Here is a 12,223-nt window from a genome sequence, read left to right as displayed (position 1 = left end):
TTTTGCGGCCTGGACAGTAGCCGCCAGCTTATAAGCCTGCCAAATACAAAATACAATGCATTATGTACTTGTTGATGATCCTCTGTTCAGATTGTTCTAATCCAGACAGAGTCTCAGGGGCTACTATCTACACATGGGCTTCGCCCCACACATATTATACAGAATACTCACGAAGAATATTACGTCGCTTACCTCGAAGCCTGGCAGTAGGCTGTGGAAAGCTTCGGTCAGTCCACTCTTCGCGGACTGGACCTTCTCCATAGCCGCACCCATAAGAGTGTGGTGTTCCTCTACGATGGAGGCATGTTCCAGTGCCTCTCGCATAGTATCAACAGCCTCCGGATTGATAGAGGCCGCCGATGGAGCTCTTGCTCCTCCCCCCTCTTTTGAAGGGGGATGTTGATCCGAACCCAGAGCCATACTAGGATCCGGGACGGTGTTCGGTGGAGGCCCGGACTGTTGAAACCTCCCACCCTCGATGGTCATGGGGGTCGCCCTGCCCCGCTCTACAACGTCCGAGGTTTTGTCCTCGGGCGCCTTCTAGACAGTCTCGTCCGCCCCTCCCTGGCCAGGAGATGGTCTTTGGGATGACACCTCGGTGTCCTCCATGGCAGGGGGAGAAAGGGCGCGAGATGGGACATCACTCTCCGCCTCCCCAGGGGCTAGAGAGTTCCCCGTCGAAGAACAGGGGATCGGGATCTCGCCCGGAGGGATAAAAAGCATAAAAGGATCGGGCATTAACGAGGCAGATTAAAACAATAATTAAACAAGTAAGTTTCTGACACTTATGTTTCGGCGCGGGGCTTCTTCCTTTGGACCCTCTTTGAGCTGTGTTCGGACTCCGAGTCCGAAGTATTGGAGAGGACCACCCGCCCCTTCTTTGGCATCGCCCCCTCCAGGTTCTCGGAGGCTGTCCTTTTTCCCCTCCTCGTCTTGAGGGGGAATCTCTCTCCATGTCCTCTTCCTCCTCTCCCTCCTCCTCTTCATCCTCGTCTTCCTCGTGGGAGGAGACGGGCTCGGTCTCGCCGGACACAGCTTCTGAAGGGCCTTTGCGACGGGTCCCGTTCTTGGGCCCCTTGCTCTTCTTCTTGGCTTTCTTCTCCGGCGGCTGATAAGGCGTCGGGACCAGCATCTCCTCCAGCTGAGGAGTGACTGGGTTTTCGGGTAGTGGAGCCAGACACTTGATCCGCTCTGACTTCTTGGTCCAACCCTATAACGAAAGTGGGTTGATGAGTTCGGCATAGATCAAATGTGTATATATATACATATATATTAGGTATATATATACATATATATATTAGGTATGTCTTTGGAGATATCGAATACTTACTGAAGAGGCCGGATACATGGTGTTGAGGCCGATGTACTCGGTCTTCATGGGCCAGCTGCTCTTCTGCACCTTGAAAAGCAGCTTCCACATTCCCTTGTGCGTGGTGCCAAGGAAGTGTTGTAGCGTCCGCGGCTCCTCCGGCTTGAATTCCCACATGGGAGCAGTCCGGCGCTGGCAAGGGAGAGTGCGGCTGAAGAGCATGATTTGAATCACATTGGTTAGACCAACGTTCTTCCTCAGCATGTTGGTGATGCGCGTTTTCAGCGCCAGCACCTCCGCCTGGGACCCCCAGTTGAGGCCCTTCGCGTTCCAGGAGGTGAGCCTCATGGGGGTCCGGATCTGAACTTCGGAATAGCCGCCCACTTAGTGCGGCGCGGCTCGGTAATGTAGAACCACTCATGTTGCCAGATCTTCACGGTCTCCACAAAGGCCCCTTTGGGCCATGTGGTGTTCGGTAGCTTGCTAATCATAGTGCCGCCGCAGTCCGCGTGCTTCCCGTCGACCACCTTCGGCTTCACATTGAAGACCTTGAGCCATAGGCCGAAGTGTGGGTGGATGCGGAGGAGAGCCTCACACACGACAATGAATGCTGAGATGTGGAGGAATGAGTTCGGGGCTAGATCATGGAAATCTAGCCCGTAGTAGTCACTACAAAAAAAAGACACATCCATGACATTTTGGGCCGAACAAATTTTTTTCTGTCATACTTATGACACTTCTATGACGATAATTGTGACAAAACCCGGTATCATCATAGATGTGGTGGGCTCCTACTTCTATGACAAAAAATCATGACAGAAAATGGGCTTTTCGTCCTGGGTGGGCCGGAGACGCAACTGCATGACATTCTTTGGGCCATCCATGATAGAAAAAACCGTGGTAGAAGTGAGGGCGAGGAAAATACCGGGGTGTTCCCGGTTACAGTGGGTGGTCAGGGCCGAGCGATGCACGGAGGTTTGGGCGTTTATCTCGTACACGCACGCGCGTAGGTGCGAGGAATTGGGCTCTAACTGAACCCGAGCGAAGCATTCGCCTACTAAACCCGAGCGATTGCACTGCAGGCTGCGCGTTACTGAACCCGAGCGATCGATCGATGGCTGTTAATTGAACCCGATCGAGGGATTCCTTTGCTACTACTGCTAACTGAAGCCGATCGATGCTGCCTCTGGATGAACAGTGAGCATTGCAAGGGGGTTTGGATGAATAGTTCCTGGTGGGGGTGGATGAACAGGACCCCGTGGTGTTGCCTCTGGATGAACAGGACCCCGATCGATTGAGCCGGTTGGAGCTGGATGAACAGGACCCTGTGGAGGGTTGTATGAACAGGACGACCGCGTGGAGGGCTGGATGAACAGTAGATGGTGGAGGGGTGGATGAACAGTAGCCCGTGGAGGGGTGGTTGAACAGGAGCCCTTGGAGAGGGATGGTTGAACAGTAGCCGGTGGAGTAGCGCGCGGTGGAGGCTGGATGAACAGGAGCCCGTGGATGAACAGTCGCAGGTGGAGGATGGAGGAGGTCGATGGTGGATGAACAGTAGCCCGTGGAGGCTGGAGGTGGTCAACGGTGGAGATGAACAGTATCCCGTGGAGTCCCGTTTTGCGGTACGCCACACCCCTCCCGATGAACAGGCCCCCATTTCGACCGTAGCGCTCCAACACAAGTCTATTTCCTCCATTTTGTGGTACGCCACACCCCTCCCGATCAACAGGACCCCGTTTCGACCGTAGGAGGTCCAACACAAGTCTATTTCCTCCGTTTTGTGGAACGCCAGACCCCTCCCGATGAACAGGATCCCGGTTCGAACGTGGCCGGTCGAACACAAGGCTGTTTCCTCCGTTCTGCGATACGCCAGGCCTCGTTTCCATCGGCTGTTCCGTCCAAGCCCTCCCGATGAACACGACGATGCATTTCGTTCCGACCCAGCCAGTTGGCTCCCCATGAACACAACGACGATGCTGTTTCGCCGTTCCAACCCAGCCATGTACACCAGCCCTGGCCATACGTATGCGCAAGTAGGCGTTTGAGACCCCTCCCGTATGTATGTACGTGGTCGTATTTTCTTTCTTGCACACTGGCCATTGTATGTACGTGTACATGCTACATGCGCGCCTCTACTACGACATGTGCGCGCCTCTACATCTACTAGTATGTACGTACACGTTCGCGACCAGAATGACAACGTTGTGTACGCTTCGACCAGGTGGGTCCTGACTGTCAGGCACTTCCTTGCATGCAAAGATGTAGCTGGTGGGTCCTAATAGTTAGGGGGAAACATTTTTTTCGCAAAATACTGTGGCCCGTCCGGTGGGTCCCCGCTGTCAGGTGGAGGAATAATTATTTTGCGCGTAATAAGGAGGCACTTCCTTGCGGCTGCCGTGGACCCAGCTGTCAGCCTCACCACGTACAGTACTCTTCTGATGGAAGTCGGTCGTTGACCACATTGACCACACCGCATTGAGAGCACCACGACGGTGGACGACGGCGAGGCCTAGGAAGGGGACGACACGGAGCCAGGGAAGACGTGGCAGTGGAAGCCCACGCGGAGAGGAGTACGAGGGTTCACTGGTTCGGCTGCGGTGTGAGGCTGTCGTCGCCGCAGAATAACAGGGGGTGTGGGTGAGTAGAGGGATGGCCTGGCCAGCGGTGGGAGTAGTAGGGGGCGATGAGGCCTCCGCGGCATCACAGCCGGCCACAGGAGGCAGGAGCACGCGGCACGACCGGCGCTGGTTTGGGCGGCTGGAGCAAGAAGACCATAGGTTGAAGAAGCACTACGGCCGTTGGATGGACATCGTACGGTCACTGGAGCTAGAATCGTTCATATTGACTAAGTTGACAAAGCCCTCTATCCCCGTAGTAGGCCCACAAGTCAGCCTCCCAACAAGGTGGGTCCCAGCTAGCAGGGGGAGTATTCATTTTTTCTGCGTAATAAGGAGGCACTTCCGGTGGGTCCGAGCTGACAGCGGGGGAACATTTTTTTCACGAAATATGGTGGCCCGTCCGGTGGGTCCCAGCAGTCAAGGGGGAAAAAAATTCGCAAAATATGGCGGCCCGTCCGATAGGTCCCTGCTGTCAGGTGGAGGAATCATTATTTTCTGCGTAATAAGGAGGCACTTCCTTGCTGCGGCCGTGGACCCTGCTGTCAGCCTCTCCACGTACAGTATACTTCCGATGGAAGTCGTTCCTTGACCACGTTGACCATGCCGCATTCTGTTGCATGCATGCGTCCATGGGCGTGGTGCATCACCACTGTCAGCCTCTCATGTACAGCCATCTTCCGATGACTCTCGGTTGTTGACCACGTTGAGCACACCGTGCCGAGCGCACCAAGGCCGGTGGACGACGACGAGGCCCCAGACTGGAACGACCCGGAGATGGGGAAGACGGGGCAGTGGAGTCGATGTTTCCCCCCCTCTTCTTCTCCGGTAGACCCCGAGGCCGATGCCGATGCCCTTTGATCGACTACACTATGAAGATCCGTTTTTGTCTACAGAGCAACCAGGCAAGCAAACCCCCTTGATGATTCCTATATCGCCCATTACATTCTCTCTCATGCTTGCATTAGATTTTGCTAATGTAATTGATTGCTCCTATTCTGATGCATAGCCTACTTTTGTACCTTACCTGCCTATCCTATATGCTTAGTATAGGTTGGTTAGTGATCCACCAGTGACCCCTCACCTTGTCCCTATTGCCCCCGCTGGATTACCAGATGACTCGATCAACATGATCGACGTACAGAGACCGACACATCACCTCACAGCCCCTTAGTTCTATGACTCTGTAGAGCTACTATCGAGTGCCGAGGGTGATACCTTGTTTAGCACTTCTGGTGAGATCTCTGTTGTGTAGCTAATATGTCATGATCTACGAAGGGTGATTCCTCCTTCACCACTCCCGATAACGACTCTGTCGTGCAACACCTCAAGTGTGAACCCTCGAGGGTGATTGCTCCGAGTTCACCTTGATGGTTACATCAAGTGGAATCCATCAAGGGTGATTCCTCGGATTCCCCCTTGGTGTTTTGGACTCACGGTTACTTTGACTTTACCCTGGAACCATGATGAAGTCGGGTCGGCCCCGAGAGGTACCCGCGAGAGAAATGTGAAGTCAGGTTGATCGTGAGGGTACCCGCGAGTGATGTGGAGTCGGGTGGATCCGGAGGATACCCGCGACTTAATTACGCGGCACGGCCGGGCATTCTTAGCCCTTGCCGAAAGTCCGTGAGACAGGGTGATGGGACCATAGATCGTGGATCATTGATCATCTTCGTGTGCTCCCAAGACACTAATGGTTTGGATATGTGATCTGAGTAGGCCTCTGGCCTTTTAGCACTAACCAGCACGCGGGAATAAGTATGGGCACTCTACGTCATATGATTCTTCTGAATGCTCACTGACGTCAACGGTTTAGCGGCACGCGCCCGGGTGGTCTGCGTAAGCACCTGCTTTGTATAAAGAGGTAGCCAGGACTGATCTCGTCCGTCCTTGCAATGCGCATGATTGCAAAGGACGATTGGCCCATGACCCCTTCGCATTTAGGATGTAGACCGGCGTGCTGACCTCTCCGTTGAGCCTAGGTAGGACTACGGCATGTCGATCAGTCGAGGCCGAGGATGACCCGGGAAAGTGTGTTCGGCCAGAGTTAATCGAGCGTGTTGGGTAAGTTTGTGCACCCCAGCAGGGAAGTTTAATATATTCCAATAGCCGTGTCCATGGCAACGGATGCTCGGAGTTGTATCCTGATCTATACAACTAGAACTGGATGTCGGAGGCATGAAATGGATATGATGGCTCCGGGATTGCTTTCTCGCAGGGAGTCGAGGAAGGATCTCTGGGTGTTACTATAACATGCTTACTACTTTATAATATGCTAATATGCACTCTTCTAATGCTGCAAGATGATTCGAGATGCTAGTCTTTGATAGGCTAGGTTTTCCCTTCTCTTCTGGCATTTCTGCAGTTCAGTCCAAAGATATAGCCTCATTCCTTTGGTATTGATGCATACTTAGTGTAGATCTGATGTACGTCTTGCAAGTACTTCAGATGAGTACTCACGGTTGCTTTGCTACCCCTTTTCCCCTATACCCAATTGCTGCAATCAGATAACGGAGTCCAGGAGCTAGTTGATCCCACTGACGACTACTACTCCGACGGAGCCTACTACTACGTGGAGACCGCCGACGACCAGTAGTAGTTAGGAGGCTCCTAGGCAGGAGGCCTTGCCTTTTCGATCGGTGTTGTTGTTTTTGCTAGCCTTCTTAAGGCAGACTTGTTTACCTTATGTCTGTGCTCTGATATTGTTGCTTCCGCTGACTCGTTTGTATTCTAGCTTATGTATTCAAGCCCTCGAGGCTCTTAGCTTGTAATATAAAGCTTGTGACTTTAATTTGTGTTTAGAGTTGTGTTGTGATATCTTCCCGTGAGTCTCTAATCTTGATCGTGCGCATTTGCATGTATGATTAGTGCATAACTAAGTCGGGGCGTCACAAGTATCACCACTCATCTTTGAACACTTGTGGTAGATTGGCATACCCATAGACTCATCGTGATACTGATCACTAAACGATAAATATATGTCTTCAATATGGGATCACCAAATGGAAGTTGTCATTGCAAGGTTCAACCAAAAAACTCCTACCTAGAGTTTTCACCCCTGAAACTTAAGGCCTAGCTCTCAAAGAGCACCACCTATACAAAGTCGCCATGTGTTACTACCACACGTCAATCCATCAATCCATCATCACACAACCGCACACACGCACAGTCATGATGTCGACCAAGCCATGCAACTGGAACCATACCCTCGCGACAAATGCCGGTAAGCAGCGCCTAGCATAATACTACTCATGTTTTTCGCAATACTTATAAATGAGTTCATGACATTACATTTCAATGACAATAAGCTGAGTTTAGTAGTTTGATGAAAAGCATTAGTGTTGCATTTCATTCACGAAGAAGAAAATAGTTTGCAGTGCTAGCAAGGAGCACACCAGTATTTCAAAGATCTCGAAGCTCAACCAAATAGAGGTCTTTGGCTTCCATCATCAAATAACCAAGCAAGGCGAGCGCCTTGAGCGATGGGCATCTGGTTGCCACGATAACACCCAATGATCCAGCTTCAAGTGAAAACGTCAGGCCTACCCTCTCGGCCAAGCACCATCAACAACAACCACATCCTGCCCCTGGTTCCTCCAACCAAGGTGCGACACACCGGCGCCAAGGGATGCAAGGGGGCCGCGTCCAAATGTCCGCGAAACAACAAATCAAAAGCAAAGCTATATAAAAAAAAATGCCGACCAAATTTCAATCCATTCCAGCCCATATGCAGGAATTTGGGTTATATTCCCTCTATAAACTAATATAAGACTTTTTAGGTCACTAAATAACCTAAAAAGTCTTATATTAGATTACAGAGTGAGTAGTAGCTTTAATGCTTTCTTGTAATCATGTCATGTAATCATCAAACTGAGTAAAAGCCACTGAAATGTCACGCAAGATGAAGACCTAAGTTAGCATAGTTTTATTCCTTTGACCGAACGGAATTTAGGGCCAGAAGGCAACTCACTCGTCCCATAAATGTTTGAAGAGGCATTAGAGTGCTCTTGGAGCTAAAATGACAACTTGTTTACAAAACTTAGTGTAACTAAAATTCAAGCACTACTCCTAAGCTTTAAGAATGCTAGCCAAACTTCCTTGGATGTTGTTTTTCGCATTCTTATCAAACGGGTCGTCTCCAATGTAAAGATCTAAGATAGACTGGCACAAGAGCTTGTTCTGGATACTTCCCACGTCTTCTCCTTCAACTACACATAAATGAAGATCTTATTAATCAAGATTTCTAATAACCTTTTAATAAACAAAGGAAAGTCATGGGTAGCTGACAGAAATACCGTATGGACATAATGAGGATCTTTACCATTGCATATAAATGCCACAAGTGGAATCCTTATTTTCTAAGAACGAGCAGTGATGGTTTACTTTATACCCAAAAGTAGATTCCACACAATACATGGAATCTATATAGCTTTTGTTCGTACCAAAAATTCTATACAGCTTTAGCATATACCATTATTAGTGCAAGTAGTCACCATTTGCTGGACTTTTTTCAAGTATTAGCAAATACAATGAAAAATTTATAAGTTATTACAATAATAGATTGATTTCATTATTATTTTCAGTAATCTCCATGTCGAATACATGAATCAGATGAGTGAAGAAAAGTAAGTGTATGCTGACTGGTACTCGGACACTGAATACAAGCCGATTCATTGTGAATAACCAACATATCTTTCTGACTCTTAAAATCTTTCCTTCCTTCCATCAACACAAATCATATCCTAAGTTCTCAAATCATCTAAAAATAAAGGGAAGCGAAAACAAAATGACTTACTGCTTATTTTAAGAACATGGTTTGATTCCCTCGAAAGCTCAATTACAGATCCCTTTGGTAATTTGTACTCGTCCTTGAAAAGTGAAACAAAACTGCAGAAGATCAAGGTGTCAAAATCAGATGAGAAAATTAGATATTGATAGTTGAACTTGGCGAGCATAGCATATGCTAGGATTGGACAATATGATTAAACACAGCAGTGGAGCAAGTATCATTCATGTAAACCAACACTGACACACTTCAGTAAATACAGTCTGAATATTTCAGGACTAAGTTGGCCGATTATAGAAGATACTGGTTAGATAACAGTTTTGGCATGTAACGACCAAAGCTCCTTAGTAGTAGCACCAGAATAAGAAATTTCCTTCAGTATGAAACTGAACACATTCAGGTCTCTAACAGCCCTGCATTGTAGATGGATTATTAACAACAGCAGTTATGATCAAGTGCCAACATTGTTTCAGTACCATTAATGTAATCCGACCAACCTGAGCTCCAAAACTTTAGAAAAGTGAACACTCAGCAGCAAAAATAATGGCCAATTCAATTACACAAAACCTAACTAAAAAATGGTTCAAGTCTTCACGAGATTCATGTAATATGCATCCTAAAATCTTTCTAGGTCCAGTTTGAAACTAAATGCAACATACTAGATATCTAGTTCCTTTTGTCAATCCTAAACTGAACTTGATAACCATGGGTGGTTAAAAGTTATAACTAAATCAAATATAGGATGAAGATAGCAGTGGATCCAGCCAGTCTGCAACTGCAAACCAGTATCAAGGATGTACATTTGCTTCTCTCAACAAGAGCACTTCATCAAGAACCAGAATTGCATTTACCTCTGAAGCAACTCTTTGGTGTCTGACCCCCCAAACTTCTGAAGCCTGCTTCCTACACTCTTCTCAAAAGCGCTCCGAACTGAGCCAATGCTCAGCCTCCCATAAACTATCTGAAGCCTGACCGTCATACGTATGTCGCGCTCTAGTGCATTGTTGATCAGCTCGTCGCTTTCCTTCAGATCAGAGATGGGAAGCTTCTGGTATTTGTCCCTCAGCTGCTTCAGATCGCTGTCATCCGCATAAACGCCTGCACAGAGCAACATTTCACAATCTCTTCTCGGCGTTGCAGTTTACAGCATTTTACGATCTGTGTCGATGTTGCAGTTTCCTTTTCTACCGTAAATATGCGATGCGACTATAGTTGTCAATGTAAAAAAAAGGAAGAAAATTTGATTAGTTACCGAACGCGTAAACGTCGATGGACTTGAGGAGGCCGACGCCGAGGAGGCGGCGCCCGCCGGCGGTCTCGGCGGGGAATGCGGCGCCGGTGCGGGGCTCGACGTTGCTGGGGGCGCCGCTGTCGGCAAGGGAGAGGGAGGCCCAGAGGGGTGCAGAGTGCGCCGGGCGCGGGAGCGGCCGACCGGCAGATTTGGCGGTCAGGGCGAAGCCGGCTGCAGCTGCCGCCGCCGCGGCGGCGGCAATTGCGGCGGCGATGGCGGCGCGGTGGGAGGCGGGGGAGGAGGGAGGCGGGCGAAGGTGGCGGTGGGGAAGCGGAGGGAGACCATGGCTGAGGCGGAGCGGAGGCCGGAGTCGTGTGCAGTGTGCTGCGGTGTACTGTACTGTGGTGTGGTGTGGCCGCGTGGGGGACGGAGCACGCGATGTGGACGGGCGGCAGTTGGCGCGTGGCGACGGCAGCTAGCGGGGTGGCACCCGGAAACACAACCTTTAAGAAAAAACTGAAACACAACCTGAAAGTCTTGCAATTTTCGAATTTATTTTAAACGAAACATGAACCTCTAAATTTTGGACAAAAGGCAGTTCGGTTTGTGTTGTGAAAAGATCTTCGAATGTATATTAGACCAGACATGAACTTGTAAGTTTTGGAAAAAAACAGTCCGGTTTGTGTTGTGAAAAGAAAGCGATGTGGAAGGTGTAACCGTTTAGACTGTTGGAAGGGAGAGAGGGATTGGCGGAATATGATGATTGTATTATTGAGTCTCGAGGGCGAGTATATAGTCAGTACACGACTTGGAGGGCAAGACACCTCCCAGAGATAAGATGGAAATAACTCTATCTAATTCCGGGCAAGCTCTACTACCAAATATATCTCTAACATCCCCCCGCAGTCGTACCGGTAGCACTGCGAAAAACAGGAGCTCGCGGACGGTCAGACTGGAGAGAACAGCGGCCGACGGGCTGACATCACCCCGCAGTCGTAGCGGGAGCGTCGCGGACGGACACGTTGACTGTAGAGGAAGCCGACGAGTTGCTCAAGCGGATGATAACCCTTTGTGCCGATGTCGAGGTAGCCGAGAGCGTAGGGTGGTGTAGCCATGGTCGAGGTAGCCATGCGAAGAACGCCGTGGTCGATGTCGAGTCGGGGTTGCCGGTGTCAAGGGAGTCGCCGTGGAGCCGCGGGTGCAAGGAGGCGCCGAGTTAGTCATGGGTGCAGTGGTGACGAGGTAGTGGTGCGCCAGGAGGAGGATGATGTTGACAAGGCGTCGCATCGGGTGTGCCAGACCCCGGGACACGTCGTAGATGAAGGCACGCGTCGGTGGTTCCAGCACCGGGCATGCAAAGACAGACGAAGACGAAGTTGACGAAGCATCGACCAGGCTTACCAGGCCCGGGGACAAGTCGTGGATGAAGGCACACATCGGCGTTGCTAGCACCAGGCATGCGGAGATGAGGGACCTGCACGAGTTGTACGCCATGTCGAGGAATCGGAGGGCTAGCAAAGAAGAAGACTCGACGACGGTTGTGGCGCCAATCGGCGTGGGGGCCGATGTCACCAACGATGGTCAGAGTAGACGAAGTGGTCGGGGTAGATGACGACGACGCTAGCGATGGGCTGGTGCTGGATGAAGACGAAGAGGGTGGATTGGCGGCGGCGGCGGCCAAAGAAGAGCGGTGGCGGCGGCCTGACGGCGGCGACGACGGCTAAGTAGCGTGGCGGTGGTGCTCGAAGTAGGCGAGGAACCCGACGGCGTGACGAAGACCGGCGCAGACAGTGGCGCTCCCGCGCCAGGGAAGCGGGGCGGTGCATACCACGAGAGGTCGACGTGCGGGGACGACGGTGGAGCGTCGGGCTGCGGCGCTACCGCCCGAAGGGGCAACACAGCGGCGGCGGGCAGGTCGGGGTGACGACGGGAAGACCTCGGGGTGGCGGCGGGGACCGCGTATAGTGGCACTACGGCCCGAAGGGGCGACGCAGCAGCGATGCGCGGGTCGGTGCAACCACGAGGACGACCTCGGGGCGGCGGCGGGGACCGCGTATCGTGGCACTACGACCCAAAGGGGCGACACAGCGGCGACGAGCGAGTCGATGCAGCCGCAAGGAGAACCATGGGGCGGCGGCGCTGCGGCCCGACGATCGTCCCTGAGTTCAGCGCACCCCTCCGCCGATCGAGCAACGGACAACCATTGCGTCGCCCCGTCGGGAGCAGCGCCGCCGCCCCATGGTTCTCCTTGCGGCTGCATCGACTCGCTCGTCGCCGCTGTG

The 12,223-nt window shown here is 51.3% G+C and overlaps 1 pseudogene; it reads right to left on the bottom strand.

Moving 5' to 3' along the window:
• Positions 1–7,826: 7,826 nt before the first annotated feature.
• Positions 7,827–10,399, bottom strand: LOC123041097 (fatty-acid-binding protein 1-like; annotated as a pseudogene).
• Between the last annotated feature and the right edge of the window lie 1,824 nt (positions 10,400–12,223).

This window comes from Triticum aestivum, chromosome 2B (genome assembly GCF_018294505.1).
Source record: "Triticum aestivum cultivar Chinese Spring chromosome 2B, IWGSC CS RefSeq v2.1, whole genome shotgun sequence".
NCBI lineage: Eukaryota > Viridiplantae > Streptophyta > Magnoliopsida > Poales > Poaceae > Triticum > Triticum aestivum.
Note: the sequence above shows the minus strand (reverse complement) of the source record. Positions and strands in the feature narration are given on the sequence as shown.